The 20,697-nt window shown below is 36.4% G+C and overlaps 1 long non-coding RNA gene across 1 annotated transcript; it reads right to left on the bottom strand.

Annotated features, from left to right (window-relative positions):
* Positions 1-11,537: 11,537 nt before the first annotated feature.
* Positions 11,538-16,855, bottom strand: LOC128207386 (uncharacterized). Its single transcript, XR_008256693.1, has 4 exons — positions 16,744-16,855; positions 16,035-16,122; positions 14,418-14,562; positions 11,538-11,637 (listed from the first exon to the last, which is right to left on the bottom strand). It is a non-coding gene; the product is annotated as an uncharacterized LOC128207386 (long non-coding RNA).
* Positions 16,856-20,697: the final 3,842 nt, after the last annotated feature.

Genomic DNA, 20,697 nt, shown 5'->3' with positions numbered 1-20,697 from the left:
GGGAACGCGCATTAAGCAGAAGATTGTACAATGCAATGATAGGTATCGACAAACCTTACTTCTACGTCCGTAAAATACAATCTTTCAAGGAAGGTTTGATGATGTTGTTAATGTTTTAAACACAATAAACGGCATTGTTCACATTCCTTAGACTGTGTTGATCTACAATGATATCTTAGAATGGTGGACCGACAGCTACGGGGCCGACGGTTTAGGCGCGGCATGCTACATGCAGGGACGTTGGGATTTCTTTCAATGGCCAGCACATTGGGTCAAATTGATATTTTTAAAAATATAACATTTTTAGAGCTTCAGTTTTGATAGCCGTATACATTTCAGCCGCTCGTCTCTCCGCTAAAAAGTTGATCTTATGGTCTGACAATAAGGGCCTAGTTGAAATACTTAACAGTCATCAAAATCAAAGCGCGTAATGCACCTACTCCGCCCCTTAATTCTAAGCATCATGTTCCATGACATTGTTTTTAGAGCGCGTTACATACCAACCAAAGAAAACTCAATATGTTGTTTATTCCACGCAATAAGTTCCACCAGTTGGCCCCAGAGGCGGACCCATTTCCGGAGGTTTTACCGGCGTAATTTCTCACCCTCATTTACTATTAAACTCGACTATAACCCCAAAACCATGTCATCGTATGCCCAGGGTATTGCCAAGTTTTCCGAGTTTCGTAAGACTCACTACCTAGGCGAATCATGGACCTAACCCGTCTATAACATATTACTTTTCAACTCATTTATGTCACTTCAGTCATGCGCTCCGGCCACTGCACGACTATATGTTACAGCAAACGGTTATAAGTGAAAAATGATGGGGCACCAGATCCACCAACTCAGTTTATAGTGATGAAACTCCTCAAAGGCTACGAGCGGGAAAAGACACCTGCCAAACACACCCCCTGTTGTTTAAGAATTGCACTTTCGAAGTTACCCATTATTTGCACCAATAGATACGAATCATCTCTGTTTTCTACAGCCTTTATCATTGCATTTGTTGGCTTCTTCTGGGTAGGGGAGCCCACCCTGTCCGACAATGCGATCGTCAACATTATTTCAATAAATGACATCACGTTTGGAAAAGGTATGCTTAACATAACATTACGCCTTCAAAAACAAACCAGCTTGGTTTTACGGAAACAATAAGCATAAAAGGTTCTCACGACACGGTTTGTCCAGTTAGCTCCCTCGTGCAGTATCTGGGCGTGCGCCCAAACGTTGCGGGACCCCGATTCTGTCATTTTGATGGCTCTCCTGCCACTAACTAGGTATCAGTTCACATCTGTGCTTAAAATGCAGGTCTAGACTATACGCGGTTCAGTTCTCATAGCTTTAGAATTGTTGCGGCCACCACAGCCGTTCTTAAGGGCATTTCTGCTGGGCAGATACAGAGGGTTGTTCGAATGCGCTCACAGGCGGTCCGCAAATACATTCGCCCCAATCTGGTTAACGTCCCCGATCTGTAATAAATTCATTACAATGAACTTTCAGGATCTGGCCGTAGTTATCCAAGGTTAGTCCCATTTTAACATAGTCAACATAAACAATTAATTTTTATTTAAGTTCTTGTTTATTGCAAATAGTCACTTAATCAGCTATAGCATTATTCTAATGGGCTTCCCCATCTTCATTTCAGTCTGGTGTATCGGTTCATCGATCATTAAAAAAAATATACCAAAGGCAAGTTTTCGGGCAGGCGGCTCTAATCTCGGCCTCAGAAAAGTTGAAATCGTCTGGCAGGGATACGGGAGATGTCCCTTGGACAAGTGTAACGGTCCGCTGTAGGCGGAAGTGCGTTCATAGTAAAACGTTCCGTTTTAGTAGGTTTATTTGGTCGATAATTATGAAAATTAGCAAAGCCCGGGTTCTTTGTGGATAGGGAATTTAGTGTATATAAAGACCAGTGGACCCCTTCAGGGTCGAGAATGCTTTTCTCTGAAGGGATCTGTTGGCCTTGTTGGTGTGGCACGTTACAAAATGGTGGCAGCGGAGGGATGATGACAACTGCCGGAACGGAGTTGCCTTACCCTCGAGTTTCCCAGACCAAGACTCGGGACGAGCCTTTTCGGAGGGGAAAGTAATGTGATGGTCCGCTGTAGCGGACGTGCGTTCATAGTATAACATTCCTTTATAGACGAAAGTACGTTCATACTACTACAAACTAACTAATATGCATATTGCCAAAACCTGGGAGCTGTGTGGATTGCGAATTGACTTTTTTATAGACCTTTGGACCCCTTCAGGGTCGAGCATGCTTTTCTCTGAAGGGATCTATTGGCCTTGTTTGACGTCGCACGTTACTCAAGTCCAACATGTATTGTTTTGTTTGTTTTGCTAAACGAAAGCCACACTACCTTTTCGAACATTGCGGGGTCGGGTTAAAACTTTCGATATTATGTCCGAGTATGATAAACTGTTGGAATTTAAGAAACAGCAGCTGCCCATAACTTTGTTTGTTTGGTCTCAAATGCTACCGAGTAAACTTTGCCGGTGTTCGTCCGACGTGAAAGCCAAGGTGTCCGTCCGCAAAAAGGTGAAAAGCTATGCTGCAAAATCTTCATTGTTATCTGATGGCCATTATTTAAAATACACATAACTTACGGTTTGTAGCCTCCTCTTTACGCTAAGGACGGTTTCCATCTGACCAATCTAGGCTGAGACTTGCTTTTAATTGACATTTCAGAAGCCTTAAACGAAGGCCAGTTTGCTTTTAAATGTGTGAAGAACGTTGGCACATTCATCTATTGCTACACTAAACTTAAGCTGGTTTTATTTTTTTCCGGTGCACGGCCTCTTTTGGCATATCGACCGCCCAAAAGATATTTTGGAAGGCGTTCCGGATTCCATTATGGTTTTTGTTTATTTTTTTCGGCGGTGGATCCCTACGGGCTCCATATGGCGGTTTCGATGTGCCATTTTATATAATTAGGAAACCGGCTAACGCAGTCCGGTACCGCTGATTACCAGAGTCCGCTACGGATGAAGATTCTGAGTTTAAATATGTTTGTGACTTTGTGATCGACTGTGAACTGTGTGAACATTCGTGACTTTGTGAATATTCGTGACTTTGTGAACATTCGTGACTTTGTGAACATTCGTGACTTTGTGAATATTCGTGACTTTGTGAACATTCGTGACTTTGTGAATATTCGTGACTTTGTGAATATTTGAGACTTTGTGAATATTCGAGACTTTGTGAACATTCGTGACTTTGTGAACATTCGTGACTTTGTGAATATTCGTGACTTTGTGAATATTCGAGACTTTGTGAACATTCGTGACTTTGTGAACATTCGTCATAGGGATGACATGTATGGTGAAGCTACGACCACGTGCATTATTCTGCCAAAACTTAAGATAAATAATATTCATATATAGACATTAGCATTTCTTTGTAGAAAAGTATTATGTGTAGCCTTTTATAAATAAACCGTTAAAATATTGTGATGTGTAAGTAAATTAAATAAATACATAAGGTGGTGTAACGTGAACAGTCTTCATTCTCATAGTGTTTATAGTTTAGCATCTAGAAACATAATTTGAAGCCGTTGGTTAAACTATTTAATCTGGTCTCTGAACTTGCATGATGTCTGTCGATAATTGAACATACAATGGTTGAGGACGCTGGTTGACAATTGCGTCAAATAAAGTCTTTTGGCGTAATCCTTTTTTGAAATTTTCAATATGATACCTTCATTTTAACTATCGGATTTTGTGGTCGATAAACACTTAGATGATAATAAATTGAATGCGTCAGTGTTTTAAAACAGTCGTTTAGTGTAGCGATGTGTCAAATTATGGCTAAATATTTACACTTCAACTTCATTCCTTAAATAAACTACTTTTGGCAATTGCAGATATCATCCGATGAACACAACATCTTCGGATATGTTCGGATCGTAAATCATCGCATAACAATATACGTTGAAATTGTTTACTTTGTTATTGTTTGTATCGTATCATCAGGTCCCGTTAAGATACATTAACATTTCAGAATATGAAATGTTACATATATACTTTTTACGAATTTTATAACAGTTGTGAAGGCAGCGTGGCAATTTAAGCGCCGCCATTAGTCGCGATTTTTAACTGATCAAACATTTCATTGACTCTTTGGCTAAATGTTTCTTCAGGAAAAATATATACAGTTGTAAGACAGTGCCACCCTATTATGAGGTTTACGGTTGAAAACCTACATGTTGTAAGGAATGAACACATGTATAAACAAGAAAAAAGTTGATGCATAGCATCAAGTCGGCGCAATGAAATTAGAAGAAAAACGTGCATGCAGATAACCAAAAATGGCTATTATTTCAATGATAATATTTTTTATGTTGGATGTACATATGCTCGAAGGACATTATGGTTAATAATATTGTTACAATAGTTAAGGCCCGGAATTATAGATAGTCTGTTGTTGTTTTTTCCAAGCTAATCCTCCGATTAAAACTGAATTATAAAAAATATATATACGTTTCTTCGGAAGAAATAAAATCAGTGGTATAATACATAGATTTCAATAGCATGAAATTCACCTTTTTTGTACCGGCATGTTATGTGAATTCCTTGCTTTATATTTTGTATAAGTTTTTGTAACACATTTCACTCATATGAGTATATAAAATGGGGATAAAAAATACTATGAATGACATTTTCAAAACAAACAATTAAGCTCAATGTTAATTTTTCAGAACTCGACATTTTTGCTGTCCCCAAGGGAGATTACTGCGTAGGAGGTTTACAAACATAAAGTTAATTGAAATAGTACCGTGTAACCTTCATCTATTTGGACTCAATCGGAACACCTCGGCCTGTATCTATCTCGGAGATGGCCGAGTTGTTAGATTGATTTGGTATTTAAAATCAAAATTTTCAAAATGATAAGCAGGGCTATTATAATTTAAGGTTTCATTATCAATTAAAGTGTAAAATTTTATAAAACATACTAAACTTCATGTTTTATCATGCAACGTGGAAACTATTGAAAGCAATGTTCTGCAATTGATGAACTAGTCCCTAAGTTGGAATATTTCTAAAGTAATATCAAATATAGTCGGCGCCCTTCTGGGCCCCTGTCACTCCAGAGAAATTAGTGTTGTGCCACTGATCGATTATAATCGACAACTGATCGGAAAGGCCTACGTCGGCGACAATCGATAGTGAAATTAGAACAATCGATTTTAGTCAAATCAAGTCAAGTCAAACAATGTGTATTCTCTCATACCATAGTATATGGCAAATGAAGTATATAAAAAGAACATAAATGACATGGCGGCAGATAAATGTTTAAATTTAGAATATGATACCCAACATGGGTTTCGGGGGAATATAGAAACATGGGACGTAACCGCTACCAACAAATTCTCTTATTTCTGGTTAATGCTAGTTTATGTTGAAATGTTAAGGTCTTGCTATGTTATGTATTCATACTCATATCAAGTCAATAAGTCACTAGAGTACCTTATTACAATTTTTCTTTCTTTTTAAAACATGTAACCGTTTACTTCTAACCATGCAAGAATTTAGTTTTTTTTTCTGAAAGAAGCTGATCCTGTAAAACAGAAACTGTTCTTGTAAAACATATAGAATATTCAACTGCTTGTTGTACTTGATACTGACTGATTATTAAAAAGAAATTGTTATCTTTCTTTGTGTTTATCTTACACATCATCATGTATACAATACTAAATGTAAGACAATTATTAGAACCTGTGGTCTCATGTTCTGTATTGTAATAGTTACTTTTAAACTCTAAAAGATAATTGCTTTCTGAATAAACAATGTTATTTATATAAACAATATTGTAGGGGAACATTGGTGCTTAAAACTGATTCATGTACTGTATCTGTTTGCCTTAAATATGATGAGCAAAGATAATTAAAATCGATTAATAACCGATCATTGATCGTTTTCAATAACCAATTATCGATAGTATTTTTCAGTCTGATTCCCAACTCTAATAGAAATGACCCTTGAATTGGCAAAAAAAATCCTCAAAGTGTCTACTCTTTAAATTTTCCTTAACATCGCTTATCACCAAACCTGGTGAAATAAAATAAGGACGGGCATATTTTGTGACAGCCAGAGAGACGGCTGTTATATAAAGATGGTGAATTGTTACTAGTCCTAAATCACAATCACATGCCTCTTGTTTCTGTCTAGTCCAGAAATCACTAAAAAATAATTGTGCCATTTTTTCCTCATATAAAAAGTGTTCAAATACCGTTGTTTGATTATAATGCAACAGTCAATTGTAACCATGGCCTCACAGGTCCGAGGAATAGCGGGGACTTTGAAGTTCAGCCAGGCCCTGGTAAAATACCCGCCCTGCGGAGACAAAATGATGGTAAAATCCCCGCCGAATGCCCCTGCACCAAAGGGACCCTAGGTAAGGCCCATTCCCCACTATATTTGGCGCGAAGACAAAACAAGCGCATTCAACCCCCGGCACTGCAGGACCACCTGGAAGGTAAAAACACGGCCTAGTTCCCCGGCTATTCCCGGTTACAATTGACTGGTGCACGTGAAAACAAAAATAAAATAAATGGTAACCTTAAAGTGGCCATTGGGCACCGCCATTGTTGTCCTAATGTATGTCAGTGAGCAGAAACGCCTTCCAACATCAGAACAGGAAACTTGTGAAATCTAAAACATGCAACATCTACATTTATGTGACCAAACAAAATCATGCAATAAATACAGTGTTATAATTATATTTACTTATTCCATTATTCATTCAAACTTTCCATTTTAACCATCAGTCTTAATAAGAGAAGGTGGAGTCAAATAAGGCATTCATTTCCCATTGACAAACATCCGAAAATATACAACGTCCGAATTACGTTCACTTCACTTTTGTCAAAATATTTCTTTCCAGACGTGATCACCAAAAACCGAATGTGCCATTATTTTCTATATATAAAGAGTGTTCAAATGCCGTTGATTTATTAACTTGATCAACAAAAGTAAAATAAATGGTAACCTTATAGTGTCCACAGGGCGCCATTATTGGTTTTTGCCTGACCCGATAACGATAGTGTTAGGGGAAGGAACTCCAGACTAGTCGTAGGTGTGAAAATATTCATGACGGCTTGCGGCATGTCGCAAAATACCGTGCGTGTCATTATAATAAACTGTCGTAATTGGAGGATACAAAAATGTAATTGGTAAGTGCGAATAATTAAAGTTGTTTGTTTATGTTTTTGATTAAAGAGACATTTATTGCTCAGGCTCTTTTTTGGTATTGTATAAAACATGAACATTTTATTCGTTTGATAACAACCCCGAATGGGCACTAAAAGAATAACTTCAAAATGTAAAATGTTAGTTCCACTGCTCTGGTCGACCAATTCAGAGAAGGACCCGGTATAAAGCCAGGGGGATATCTTGACCGGCCATTTTAGGGTAAGGGTTCTAAAATAAAATTGTCATCGAAATCTTATAACGAGAAGTACCAAGCCATCATCGAAGTCGAGAAGGGTATCAAGACAAAGAATCAGATAGCGGCAGAATACGTCGTCCCCTCAAACACACTATCAACATGGCTCAAATTAAATTCAATTGTGGATGTAAACATCGGACATCAATCAAACGTGTTGGGATTGGTGATATTTTTGTAATTCGGAGGAGTCGAATTTTCGTTATCTCGACCTTTTTCATTAGGTCTCGAAAAAGTCGACATAACGAGTTTCGACTGTAGTTTAGTTTTAGTGGGGTGCTATCCCACGCCGGTAAACTCAAGAAAAAATAGAAAAACCGACTCTATTACCACAAGGCAACACGGACTTATTCAATATAAGATGCCAGTTTATATTTTATTTGTTTAATACTCACACTAAGGCAAGACCCATTAAGCGAGTGCCTCGATAAGAATATTAGTCATATTATTTTTATGAAAAGCAAAGATGATCTGATTTGGATTAAAATTAATGGTGCTACTGTAGGGCTCAGAGATGACTTGTTTATTGGATTATGTTACATTGTGCCAGAGGGAAGTTCTCGTTATAATAGAAATGACCAAAATACTTTTGATAGGCTAATTGATTATATAGCTAACATTCATTATGTCACTAATAGTAAATGTAATATTATTTTATGTGGCGATTTCAACAGCCGAACCGCAACCTTAGCAGACTCTGTACCATATGATACAGTTATTGATGGTTTGGAATTACCCGATGATTATATTGTAGACTCTTTTAAAAGTCGTTTTTCACAAGATAAAGGTACAAACACAAATGGCCAACTCTGTATTGATATGTGTAGACAAACTGGTCTTAGAATTTTAAATGGCAGAGCCGGAAATGATTTAAATATTGGTAAATGTACTTTTGTTGGAAGTAGTCTTATTGATTATGTTCTAGCATCAGAAGATATTTTCGCATGTTTTCATTTGTTTTCAGTAAATAATCCAAACGTATTATCTGACCATAACGTAATTTATTTTGAATATGAAAACTTTGTTTATATACCTAGCATTGATACTTTACCAAATTCGTATGAGACGGTGAATCACAAATTTGTTTGGGACAGTATGAAACAAACACTGTATACTGAAGCACTTAGCTCAGAAACTGTCCATGATCGATTTACATCTATAATATCCTCATTAGCAGATGTCAGTGATAGAAATAGAACAGATTTAAATAAACATGTTAATGATTTTGTAAAAATTGTGGATGATATTGCTACGCCATTGTTCAAAAAGGTTATCAAACAACATGTTAATAATAATATTTTGCATGTTACTAAAAATGACTGGTATAATGATAATTGTAAAGACAAAAATAAATCTTTTAATCATGCTCTTAACAATTTTAGACTAAATTGTTCAGATGAAAATCGCCATAAAATTGTTAATGCTAGAGGTCAATATAAAAAAAATATACGAAAATATAAATATGAACATGATATGCAACAGACAAGAAAATTAGAAGACTTAAGACATACAAATGCTGAGGCATACTGGAATATGTTAAAACAGGTATGTGGGGTGGAAGCAAATACAATTAATCTTTCCACTTTTGAACACTATTTTAAAAGTATTAATAATCCAAGTGACCTTTTTTTTCAATGCAGATGAGGATATTTTGTATTTTAACGAACGCATTGAAAACAATGAATTTCAAGTTATGTTTTCAGAATTGGATTCAAACATTTCAAAAGAAGACATTTTAAAAGCCATCAAGCACTTGAAATTTGGCAAAAGCCCAGGTCCAGATAATATGCTAAATGAATTTCTGATATATGGGAAAAATGAAATGCTAAATAGTTTACATGCAATTTTTAACAAAGCATTGAATTTCGGCATTTTCCCGGATAATTGGTCTGAGGGCTTCATTGTGCCACTGCATAAAAAAGGCAGTATTAATAATACTAACAATTATAGAGGTATAACCCAATTAAGTACTCTAGGTAAACTGTTTACACATATTCTAAGCAATAGACTAGATAATTGGGCAGAGCATTATTTTGTATATATTGAGGCTCAAGCTGGATTTAGAAAAAAGATTGGCACTATTGACAATGTTTTTGTACTACATGGACTCATTTCCCATATGATTAATAATAATGACAAGTTATATTGCGGTTTTATAGATTTTAGCCAAGCTTTTGATTATGCGGTTAGACCAAACCTTTAGCAGAAATTAATAAGGCTTGGCGTTAGAGGTAATTTTTTAAATGTTATAAGAAGTATGTATGATTGTATCATATCAAGAGTTAAAGTAAGCAATACTCTTAGCGATGGTTTCTCTTGTATGTTAGGAGTGCGGCAGGTTGAATGTTTATCGCCACTGCTTTTTTCATTATATCTAATTGACTTAGAAGAAATGCTTTTACTTAATGGTAATGAAGGGATTGAAATGCATATGTTCAAAATATGCCTGCTATTATATGCAGATGACATTGTTCTATTTTCTCAAACACCAGATGGCTTGCAAAAAGGATTTGATATTTTACTGGAGTATTGCAATACATGGAAAATGAAAGTAAATGTAGGAAAAACAAAGGTTATGGTTTTTAGAAAATCAGGATTTATACCCAGATTACTTAAATTTTGAATATAATGAAATCATAGAAATTGTTAATACATTCAACTATTTAGGTATCGTTTTCACAGCCGGTGGCTCATCTAATCAGACCCAGATAACACTTGCAGGTCAGTCAAGGAAGGCAATTTTTAAAATTAATAAATATTTGTACAATTTTACAAAATTTATATAAGTGTAAAACATAGATTAGAATTATTTGATAAGCTAGTATTACCTATTTTAAATTATGGATGTGAGGTCTGGGGTTTTTACACGGCAACTAATATTGAGCGTGTTCATACACAGTACTGTAAAAATATTTTGTTTAATATGTAATTGTTTTTTGTGTGCCTTCTCCAAATCATGTATGTGTATATAACATTGTAAATATTTATAAATATTGTGTTTGTCCTCATGTGTTTTTGGATATGAAATAAACCATCTTCTTCTATATTAGTTTTTTGGAGCATAGTGCACAGACAGAATGTGACCCAGGTAACAGCTACCTTGGTTCTTTAACGTGCACCAGTGTATAGCATGATACCTCATTCTCTTATTCCAATGTAAGATGTCATTAAAGATGATATATGAGCAAATATCAACATTTGCTAAAGGGTCCTAAATTCCAGTATCTTAATATTAACACATCTTATGATTTGACACAGTATATTTAAGTTGCCTTGGGGTCAAGGCGGGGTCATGCCCCGAATCGGCACCAAACCTACATTTCACGAGGGGCTTTTGATCTTCACGAGGTGAAATATATTACGATCATACACTGAAATGAAAAATCTGTTTGAGTATATGCCCCAAGGAGGCTATTTGACATATTTTAATTGTTGTTTTTCAGAAAACCGCACCAAATTGAATGCGAACATAAATTCATTTTGAATTTTATGTCCCAGCCCTGTGCGCGTGACGTTTGATTTGGAATTGATAGCGGGCTCAAATGTCAAAACAGTGAAAATATCAAAATGTTATTTTACTGTTTTAAAGAATGAAATGCCATTTTATGCCACTGACGAATTTCTTATGACCACCGGAAAGCATATAATCATGCTTGAGTTAGAGGTTCTTTGTATCGCATCATAGTGAAAAGTGCTATATTTTGCCAAAAAGCAACAGTAACGATATGGAATGAGGATTACATTTTTTTCAATTTATTATCTGCGAATTTCTGTTAAAAATTGTTTTAGAAAATAAGTGAGTAAAACAATTACATTTGTTTGCCAACATAACATCTGTAAGTAAAGCCCAGTAAACACAGGAAAGGTAGATGTAATGACAGGCCTTGTGACATGTGTTCATTGTCACTTGCAACGTGCGTACTAACTTTCATGCGAATGTTTTGATTTATGATCAAGGTTTAAGTGTTTGCTTGAATCCGACGCCAAGGCTATGAAAATGCATGAAGATTATAATGATATAGAACTAAGTCATATTTTCAATAGTATGCCAAATCTATGAACTTATCAACATAACTATTTTCATGCTTTTTTCACAATTTTATTATAATATAGTTTACAGGAAATATCACTTAAAAGTTCCTTCCACTTCACAAAAAGTTTCATCAGAAGGCTGTGAATTCCCTGGTCTGAAAATAAAAATACATCATCCTTATAATGTATATAATAAAATCCTTAAAGAAACATGCCTCTATAGGTTAGTGATTGAAGAAGAGGCAAGATATAACGTGTACCGAAATCATTATTCATTCTTCGGAAAAGTTAGTTACAATAAAATTAATGAATCATCTAAGGTTTTGTTTTTCATTTTGAAATTCCATTCCCTTCAAACTGGCAAACACAATAAACTATTTGGAAACTCGACTGCTTTAAAATTCATTTTCGTTTCTAAAAATATATTTTTCATAAAAGACAAAACAGTTAAAATTTAATCGTTACATTCCAGAAAGCCAAACGTTTATTTTTCATTTTGTTTCTATGATAACGGCTAATTTCAATAAAGTAGTTAATTTTTAATTTTAATCATGAGAGGAAAATGTGTTATTTTGCCTCGATTGCTTGAGAAGCATTCTTAAGAACTTCGTCACTTTCTGTACTTAAACAGAAAATGACGTCGTGAATATGTTATAAAGTTACATCCGGAGCTCCCCGGCCATTTTTATCGTAAACAACCTCGGATGTATTTTGACGGTTTACATACTCAAAAAGTGGTACGTTTAGGTCCGCCGCAAGTAGATCTCGTAGCAATTTTATTTAGCAGTTAAACTTTATGACTTTACTCTTGGGAATCTTAATTATGTTTGCTACACTGGCAATCAATTTAAACTTAGATCAATGAATAAAACTCTAAAACACTACAATTAATTAATAATATAATTTAAAAAAAATACAAATAACTTCAACGAATGCACCGGCACACATCCGAGGTTGTTTTCGAAAAAAAAGGCCGAGGAGTTCCGAATGATAAAATCAAAACGTCATTATTTCCAAAGAAATTTCATTTCGTTAAGATTAAACTGTCTATGTTGTGATTTCGAATGGATATCATCTCAGAACTTATTCAACTTATGAACGGATAACGAAATCGGAAATATATTTTGTTTAATATTCTTTCGGTAGTTATTTTATTGCAACATATGTAGCGGGAAGCTACAATAAGTTTTGTTTTGCTATTTAATGGTGTTGGGCTCATCATCAACGCAGGTGAAACAGGTATGTCTTTTTTTGTTATGCACCAGTCAATGGTAACCACGGCCCCAAGGTCCGGGGAATAGCGGGGACTGACTTTCGCTCCAGCCAAGATTGGGTAAAATCCCCACCCTGCGGGGGGCGAACTGCTGGTAAAATCCCCGCAAAATGCCCCTGTACCCCGAGGACCCTAAGTAAGGCCCATTCCCACCTATTTTTGTCGCAAAGACAAAACCACCGCATTCACCCGGCACTGCGGGACCCTGAAAGGTAAAAACACGGCCCATTTCTCCGGCAATCCCCGGTTTATCTCCGGACCGGGGGGGGGGTTACAATTGACTGGTGCATTATTTATTTCTGCAAAAAAGCATGTGATTGAACGAATCTGCCACACGCGATCATATAATACTATAGGGTCATAATCTGTTTTCATAATAAATGCCATTTTAACGTCGCACTATTTGTTTTATGACGTCATTTTCACAACGCTCAACGATACTTGTTATGACGTGACGTCACAAGAGTGGAATACGGCCGTATTCTGCGATATGTATTGCCTGTGGATGTATGATGGGCAGATACTAAATACTGTTTTTCAATTCATTCCTTATATTTACACCAATAGTGCATTACTAAATCCAAGAATTGTTAAAAAAATACTCCATTTCATTTAAGAAAACCTTTCGGTAATCCTTTCTAACCCATTCTGTAAATAGAACAACCCGACTGTAACCGGAAACGTTTTAACAAATGACGTCACGATAACGCGGGAAAAGATCAACCGCTTAAAATCACTTTTAAACATTGAAACACTTACGGCATCGATACATTTAACATATCATCATTTAACACTTTCCAAAATGTCTATTTACATTTTACGGCACCTGCTGACACAATACAAACAATAACAAAATCAAAATTTGTCATGTATATTGTTATGCGATGAATTGCGATCCGAACATATCCGAAGATGTTGCGTTCATCGATTGATGAACGAAATTGCCGAAAAGCAGTTCATATCAGGAATGTAAGTTGAGGTGTAAATATCTAGTCAAGGAAATATGTAAGTAAGCTCACAAATGCCTTATATGCGTTGAATAAAAATTGCGTATGATATCGCATCTCCTGATATATCCTTCACATATACATGCACATGTCGCAATTGGCCACCAATCTACAGCGACAGACTGTCGCATCGTGATTTTTTATATCGATGGTCATAATTTATTTAGCGACAATTTTTATCCTTACAAGTATCAGTGTGTGTATACCACGTGACAAATTGCGTCATAAATGATACATCGGAAGGCAATGTTTTGCTTCGAAGTAAGACTTAAAACAAAAATAACTTCACTATTTCTTCACCATTTTAGATAAAACATAGCGCAGTCTACGCCTTCGGTCTTTTACCAAAGTGTTTAGTTTCTTCAAACACATTGACAAACCTTTTTTACAACACGGCCGTCTGACGGAGCACTGTCAAAAAAATTTGGAAACAGGTTTGTCGAAGTATTTGATGAAACTATTCACCTTATCAAACTTCGGTAAAAAAACGAAGGCGGGGCTCTTTAAGCGGCATAGACTGCCTTTCGTTTTATTTAAAATGGTGTAGTAAAAGAAAAGTTATCTTTGATTTATAGTTTAATTTAAACATAATATTGCCTTCCGAAGTAGCATATATGACGTAATTTATCACGTGGTATGCACACACTGAGTGTACCTTTGGGAAGATCAACCTATGACATTCTCCACACTGCAGTTGCAGACATCGTTTTCATCACACGTGCCTCCCTGTTTGTTCTGAAGGTAACAATGGGCCGCACAAGCAACGTTTCCTCCAAGCGCGCACCCACCGTCCCTCTTTTCTGTATAAAATATTCGGCATTCCGATTTTACACGGGGCAATCTTATCAACTAGCAAACGACAAAATATCGTGACATCACACATTTCAATTTAATCTTACAAAAATAATTAGAATTTTAAATAAATTATAAAAATTAAATTAGCTTTGCCGACACTGACAAACAAAGCTAATTCTTTTGAAATTGATATCATGACCTTTTTTATTTTTACTTATGCACCAGTCTATTGTAACCACGCCCCTACCCAGGTCCGGGGAATAGCGGGGACTTTGACATTAGGTCCAGCCAACTCCGGGTAAAATTCCCGCTCTGCGGGGACGAACTAATGGTAAAATCTCTGCCAAATGCCCCCGCACCCCAGGGACCCTAGGTAAGGCCCATTCCCCGCTATATTTTGCGTGAAGACAAAACCACCGCATTCACTCGGCACTGCGGGGACACCCGAAAGGTAAAAACACGGCCCCTTTCCCCGGCTATCCCCGGTGTACTCCCGGACCTTGGAGGGGGGGGGGGGGCTTGGTTACAATTGACTGGTGCTTTAGATTATAATGAAAAATACGTGTGGTAATATGAAGACGTGATGTAGCAGAGTTCTATTCTCGCATATGCTACATAATGTGTTTCTAACCAGCGATGAGTGGCAGTTCATGGAGATATTTCCGACCCCTCTCCGCGGGAGTTAACCTTGCACGAACATTAGCGGATGCAGAGGTTGTCAATAAATATATCAATGTTGGAAAAACTATAAACAGAATGGAAAATATTGTTTAATTTCAGGCAACATGTAGCCAACATATTCCTGAGGTCGAGGTATAGGATGGAGATCCTTAGCACGCCTTCTTGTCTTTGCACTGTGCCTCACTAAGACGAAAACATCACTGTGACCGAGAATGGTTCGTTGGTGTTGTATTTAATAAACATACCCCTCCAGCTTTTTATGATAGAAGTGATTTTATATGCGGATATTGTATGCGAGGCACTTTCACTGTAAGTAAAATTCTTACTTGACGCTGCAGTGGTAGTGGAGACTGCCAGGCAGACCAAGGCAACAACGAGCATAAATTTGGCGTTCATAATGAGAGGCACCTTCACTGTTAGCAAAATACTTACGGGGCGCTGCAAAGTTGGTTGAGACTGTCAGTCAGACAAAGGCAACAACGAGCAGAATTTTGGAGTTCATAATGAGAGGCACTTTCACTGTTACTTACGGGGCGCTGCAGTGGTGGTGGAGACTGCCAGTCAGACCAAGGCAACTATGAACAGAAACTTGGCGTTCATAATGAGAGGCACTTTCACTGTTAACAAAATACTTAAGGGGCGCTGCAGTGGTGGTGGAGACTGCCAAACTTGGCGTTTATAATGCGAGGCACTTTCACTGTTAGCAAAATACTTACGGGGCGCTGCAGTGGTGGTGGAGACTGCCAAGCTTGACGTTCGTAATGAGAGGCACTTTCACTGTTAGCAAAATACTTACGGGGCGCTGCAGTGGTGGTGGAGACTGCCAGGCAGACCAAAGCAACAGCGAGGAAAAACTTGATGTTCATCTTGCAGACGGTTCACAGCTTCAATATGGAACGAAAATCATATTTAGCCTTAAAGCAACTGTGCACCAGATGATCAATTTGCAAGAAAAAAAAGTAAATTGTAAAAGTAAATTGTCGAAAACTGTCATAAACTTGGTATTAATGTGTACAATGCATTGAAACTTACTAACTGAAGTACCACATAGTTTACAATTTATTTAAGATTAGCAATTATTTCGTATGTTGTCATTAAAAAAGTTTACTGGGTATGTCTACCTAGTAAAATTCATTTCTTGTGCGTGATTGGCTAGTTGGTGTTATCACGTGATATTACCGAGTATGGTATATAGCTTAATTAATTGGATATGACGCTGAACTGCAATTTTGGCGACACGGGTTCGAACCCGGTCCCCGACACATTTTTTACATTTTGGTATTTATTTTTACAATTATGATATCAAAGCGTAACACATTCTATTAGATAATTGTCCCGAGATTCGTTACAGAAAAAAAAAACATTTTTGGTGCCAATCTGGTGTACAGTTCCTTTAAGAAATGTTAATTTTGTAAAACAAATCTGTTGTAGGCAAGATCCAAGTTAATGTTCATAAATCTAACAGCAAATCAATCATAAAGTATGTAAAATAAAGAAATGTGTACCTGATATTAGAAGCTTTTCACGTGCTATCTAGGCAAGCGATGGCTAAACTATGGGCAGCTCCGTATTTGTAACAACATGTTATCTGAAGGAAGGTGCTATATTTGCTCAAGTACATGCACAGACCGAGAGAATGACCTTTTTCAGCTAATATTCACTAGATAAGGATCGTGCGGGCTAATTGGATGAGTTTACAGACGGTAAACATGTGATTATTGTCATGAAACGTTCGTAGAGTCACTTAGATTGAAGTATATAGTATCTCTTTCGTTTCATGGTCAAATTAAAATTTCGACTGCGGATCGGATGTTTTCTGTATTTACCAAATGAAACAGCAACCGCTTCATTTCCACTTAAACTTGAATAATTGTAATTGGGTCGTACCAGTGTGTGTGTATACCATGTCATAATTGTTTCTACGGAAGGAACTAATTTGCTTTGAAAGGAGACTTTAAAGGGACTGTACACCAGATTGGCACCAACACAAGTTTTTTTTTCTGTAACGAATTTCAGGACAGTTATCTAATAGAATGTGTTACGCTTTGGTATCATAATTGTAAAAAAGTACCAAAATGTAAAAAGAAAAATGTGTCGGAGACAGGGTTCGAACCCGTTTCGCCAAAATTGCAGTCCAGCGTCGTATCCTTTAATATGATATTTTATCATACGGAGTAATGCCCCTTTAACAAAGATAACTGTTCTATTTGATCATTATTTATATCTTTTCACTGGCGCTCTCAGACTAGATATTACGGTATTTTTTACGTGGGGATTCATACTATGCAGCTAATTTGTGTTTTGTTGTTGAGATAGCGTATTAGTTTCATATCTAAAACCCCAGAGGGTGTGCCCGAATATGATTTTGAGAAGGATGGAGCGCAGACTTCGGACGCTTTTTCGACAAAATGTCGGAAATCACCATGGCCTGTATTGTTTTCGATCAACTATAATTGTTCAGGTTTTAAAAAAAATAAAAATGAATTGATGAAAGTAAAGAGTAAATGAAATTAGTCAAACTCAAAACCCTTGTGCATACAAGTACGCGGTTAGAGTTTGTAAGTAGAAATGATCTACAGCTCTATTACTAGCACATGTGGCGAAGTAAATATTCAACCGATTCCTACTAAGCGAGTTAATTGTAACCGTATGTTCCATGAAATATTTCATACATAAAATGGTAAGTTCATTCTTTTTTATAGTTATAATCAATCGCAAAAATGTTTGTTTTATAAAAAAATATTGCATAATTTGATATTGACAATTCTATACAATTCGGCGAATGTTTCTTTTACTGCCCTACAGACGACAACACACGTGTATACTCTATGAATTACATGCACGTACTTTTTCAAGTCACGGGAAACAAATCTTACAAAAGATGGAAAAAGTAGTCTAGAGTTGTCTGCAGAGTGAAATGATCAAATGTTATCATTTCACTCTAGCCAGAGTGAAATGATCAAGTTATCATTCACCAATAATTTTCATTCTTTCACCGATATGCATGGAATGAAAATACGATCTTACACTGAATTCAACAAAAATTTCATGCATTTATCGGGATTTTTCAATATATTTCCCCGTTGGATTAATTTTTGTTTGACGACAGTCCCTTTATGACCTTTTTGCGAAGGGAAGTAACTGCGGCATAACCGCTATGTAAAGGTTACATCCCATTCGCGGGAGGAGTCCGTACGTTTCCAAGTCGAGGGAAGCAAATTTTATAAAATATGTAAAAAGAAGTCCCGAGTTGTCTGCAGAGTGAAATTATCAAATGTTATCATTTCACTGGAGCCAGAGTGAAATTTTATCAAGTTATCATTCACCAATAATGTTCATATGTGTTCTTCACCTATGACTAAAAGGAGATAATTCGATGTACTGACTGGTTTGTATAATTGTAATAGTAAAGTGGGACTCTGCATTGATGGTCATGCCCCATGGTACATTACTAGATGCATTGGTTGGCATGTCATGGAGTTTATGTGCATACTGCATTTATGCATTGATTGCCATTTCGTCCAGTGTATATCTTCGAGTACATGTGCATAGATTACCACGTCTTCGAGTGCATGTGCAGAGGACTATATGCATTAATTACCATATCATCGAGTGCATGTTGAGTTGAATTCTATGCATCGATTACCATTTCATGAAGTGCACTGGAATTATATGCATCGATTAGCATTTCATGGAGTGCACTGGTATTATATGCATCGATTACAATACCATCAATTGCATGTGCAGTGAGACTCTATGGATCGATTACCATTTTATGAAGAGCATGCGCAGTGGAATTCTATGTATTGATTACCATATCATCTGGTGCATGTGCAGTGGGATTCTATCTTTTGATATACTAGTACATATCAGCCAGTACATGTGTTGTGTGGCTATATGCATTGATTACCATATCATCGAGTGCATGTGCAGCTGGATTCTATCTATTGATATTCATATCATCGAGTACATGGGTTTTGGGGCTATATGCATTGATTACCATATCATCGAGTGCATGTGCAGCTGGATTCTATCTATTGATATTCATATCATCGAGTACATGGGTTTTGGGGCTATATGCATTGATTACCATATCATCGAGTGCATATGCAGTCGGATTCTATGTATTGATTACCATATCATCGAGTGCATGTACAGTGGGACTCTATGCATCGATTATCATATCATCAAGTGCATGCGCAGTGGCAACAATCACCGTTTTAAAAGGACGACATTGCATAATTATTTTGATTAAGAAACTTGGTTATACATTTATAAAGAATATACCAAATAGCCCAACTGCACTGGTAAACGTCTTGAGTCTTAGATTAATATTCGTGCAATTAATGTTGTTGTTTTTTAGATTTTTTGTTAACCAAATATTTTGTGTTTGGAATATCGAGTGCAAATAAGGCCATCGCAATAAAATGCCTGTGTTAAAACTTTGCACAACGCTACTATATGTGTGCCTTTAACGATAGTTGGCTTATTTGGTTCTTATTTAACCACGGTACCGTTAAGTCTATGACTATTAAGCATCATCACAAGAAGAGCACACACACACACACGCACGCACGCACGCACGCACGCACACTTAAAGCTGCCTGCTTTTAGTATCTTCCACTTTAATTTATTTTGAAAATAGTAAATACAGATCTACAAGACAGTAGAAATGTTATTTTTTATAAATAAATACCTCTCCAGGTAATAACCAATATACATTTTCGAGAGGTATTGTTCACTTTAATCTCTACTGATTCAGAAGTAAAAGGCAAGAGTAATTATAGTCTGCCTAATACATAAATGGGGAAAAGTGTTGTGTGTGTAGGTGAGTAACGATAGCTTGGTTAACTCTGTTGGATAGCGCCCTACGTGCTAGTGTTCCCGCAGTCGTGGGCTCGAGTCTGACATCAGACGCATAATTCCTCTCAGGATTATTTTTCTAGCGTTCAGGATTAAATTTGAAATCAGTATTGAAAGCTTTAAAATTCAGATGAGTGTACGGTTGTTAGAATATTTTTTGGGCATTTGCATCCAAAACATTAAGTGTCTTGAAATTAATATGAAAGACTTTGGGGTCCCTGTATCCTACTTTGGGCAGGAATTCTCATTTATTAACAGCTATTTTGCAGGATTGACTACTATCAGCTATTAAAACCCATGTGTTTATGTGGTGGTACGTAAATTATGTCTGTTTTGGGTTAGTTTGATTTCCTGGTGGTATTGAATGAAGCCCCTTTCATTTTTGATTTTGATTTTGTTTGTTATTAAGTTGTTGCTTTTATGAAATATATCGAATAACTTTTGTAAATTGAATGTATCGTTACCGGTCACTAAAATGAAATAATTAAAACTTCTACAGGAGAAGTCATACCAATACGAAGTCGTCCAATATATAGTAAAACATTATCAAAGTTAACGATAAAATATTGAACATGATTTTTTAAGTTAAAAATAAG

This window comes from Mya arenaria, chromosome 11 (assembly GCF_026914265.1).
Source record: "Mya arenaria isolate MELC-2E11 chromosome 11, ASM2691426v1".
In the NCBI taxonomy this organism is placed as follows: Eukaryota; Metazoa; Mollusca; class Bivalvia; order Myida; family Myidae; genus Mya; species Mya arenaria.
This window is presented reverse-complemented; position numbering and strand designations above follow the sequence as displayed.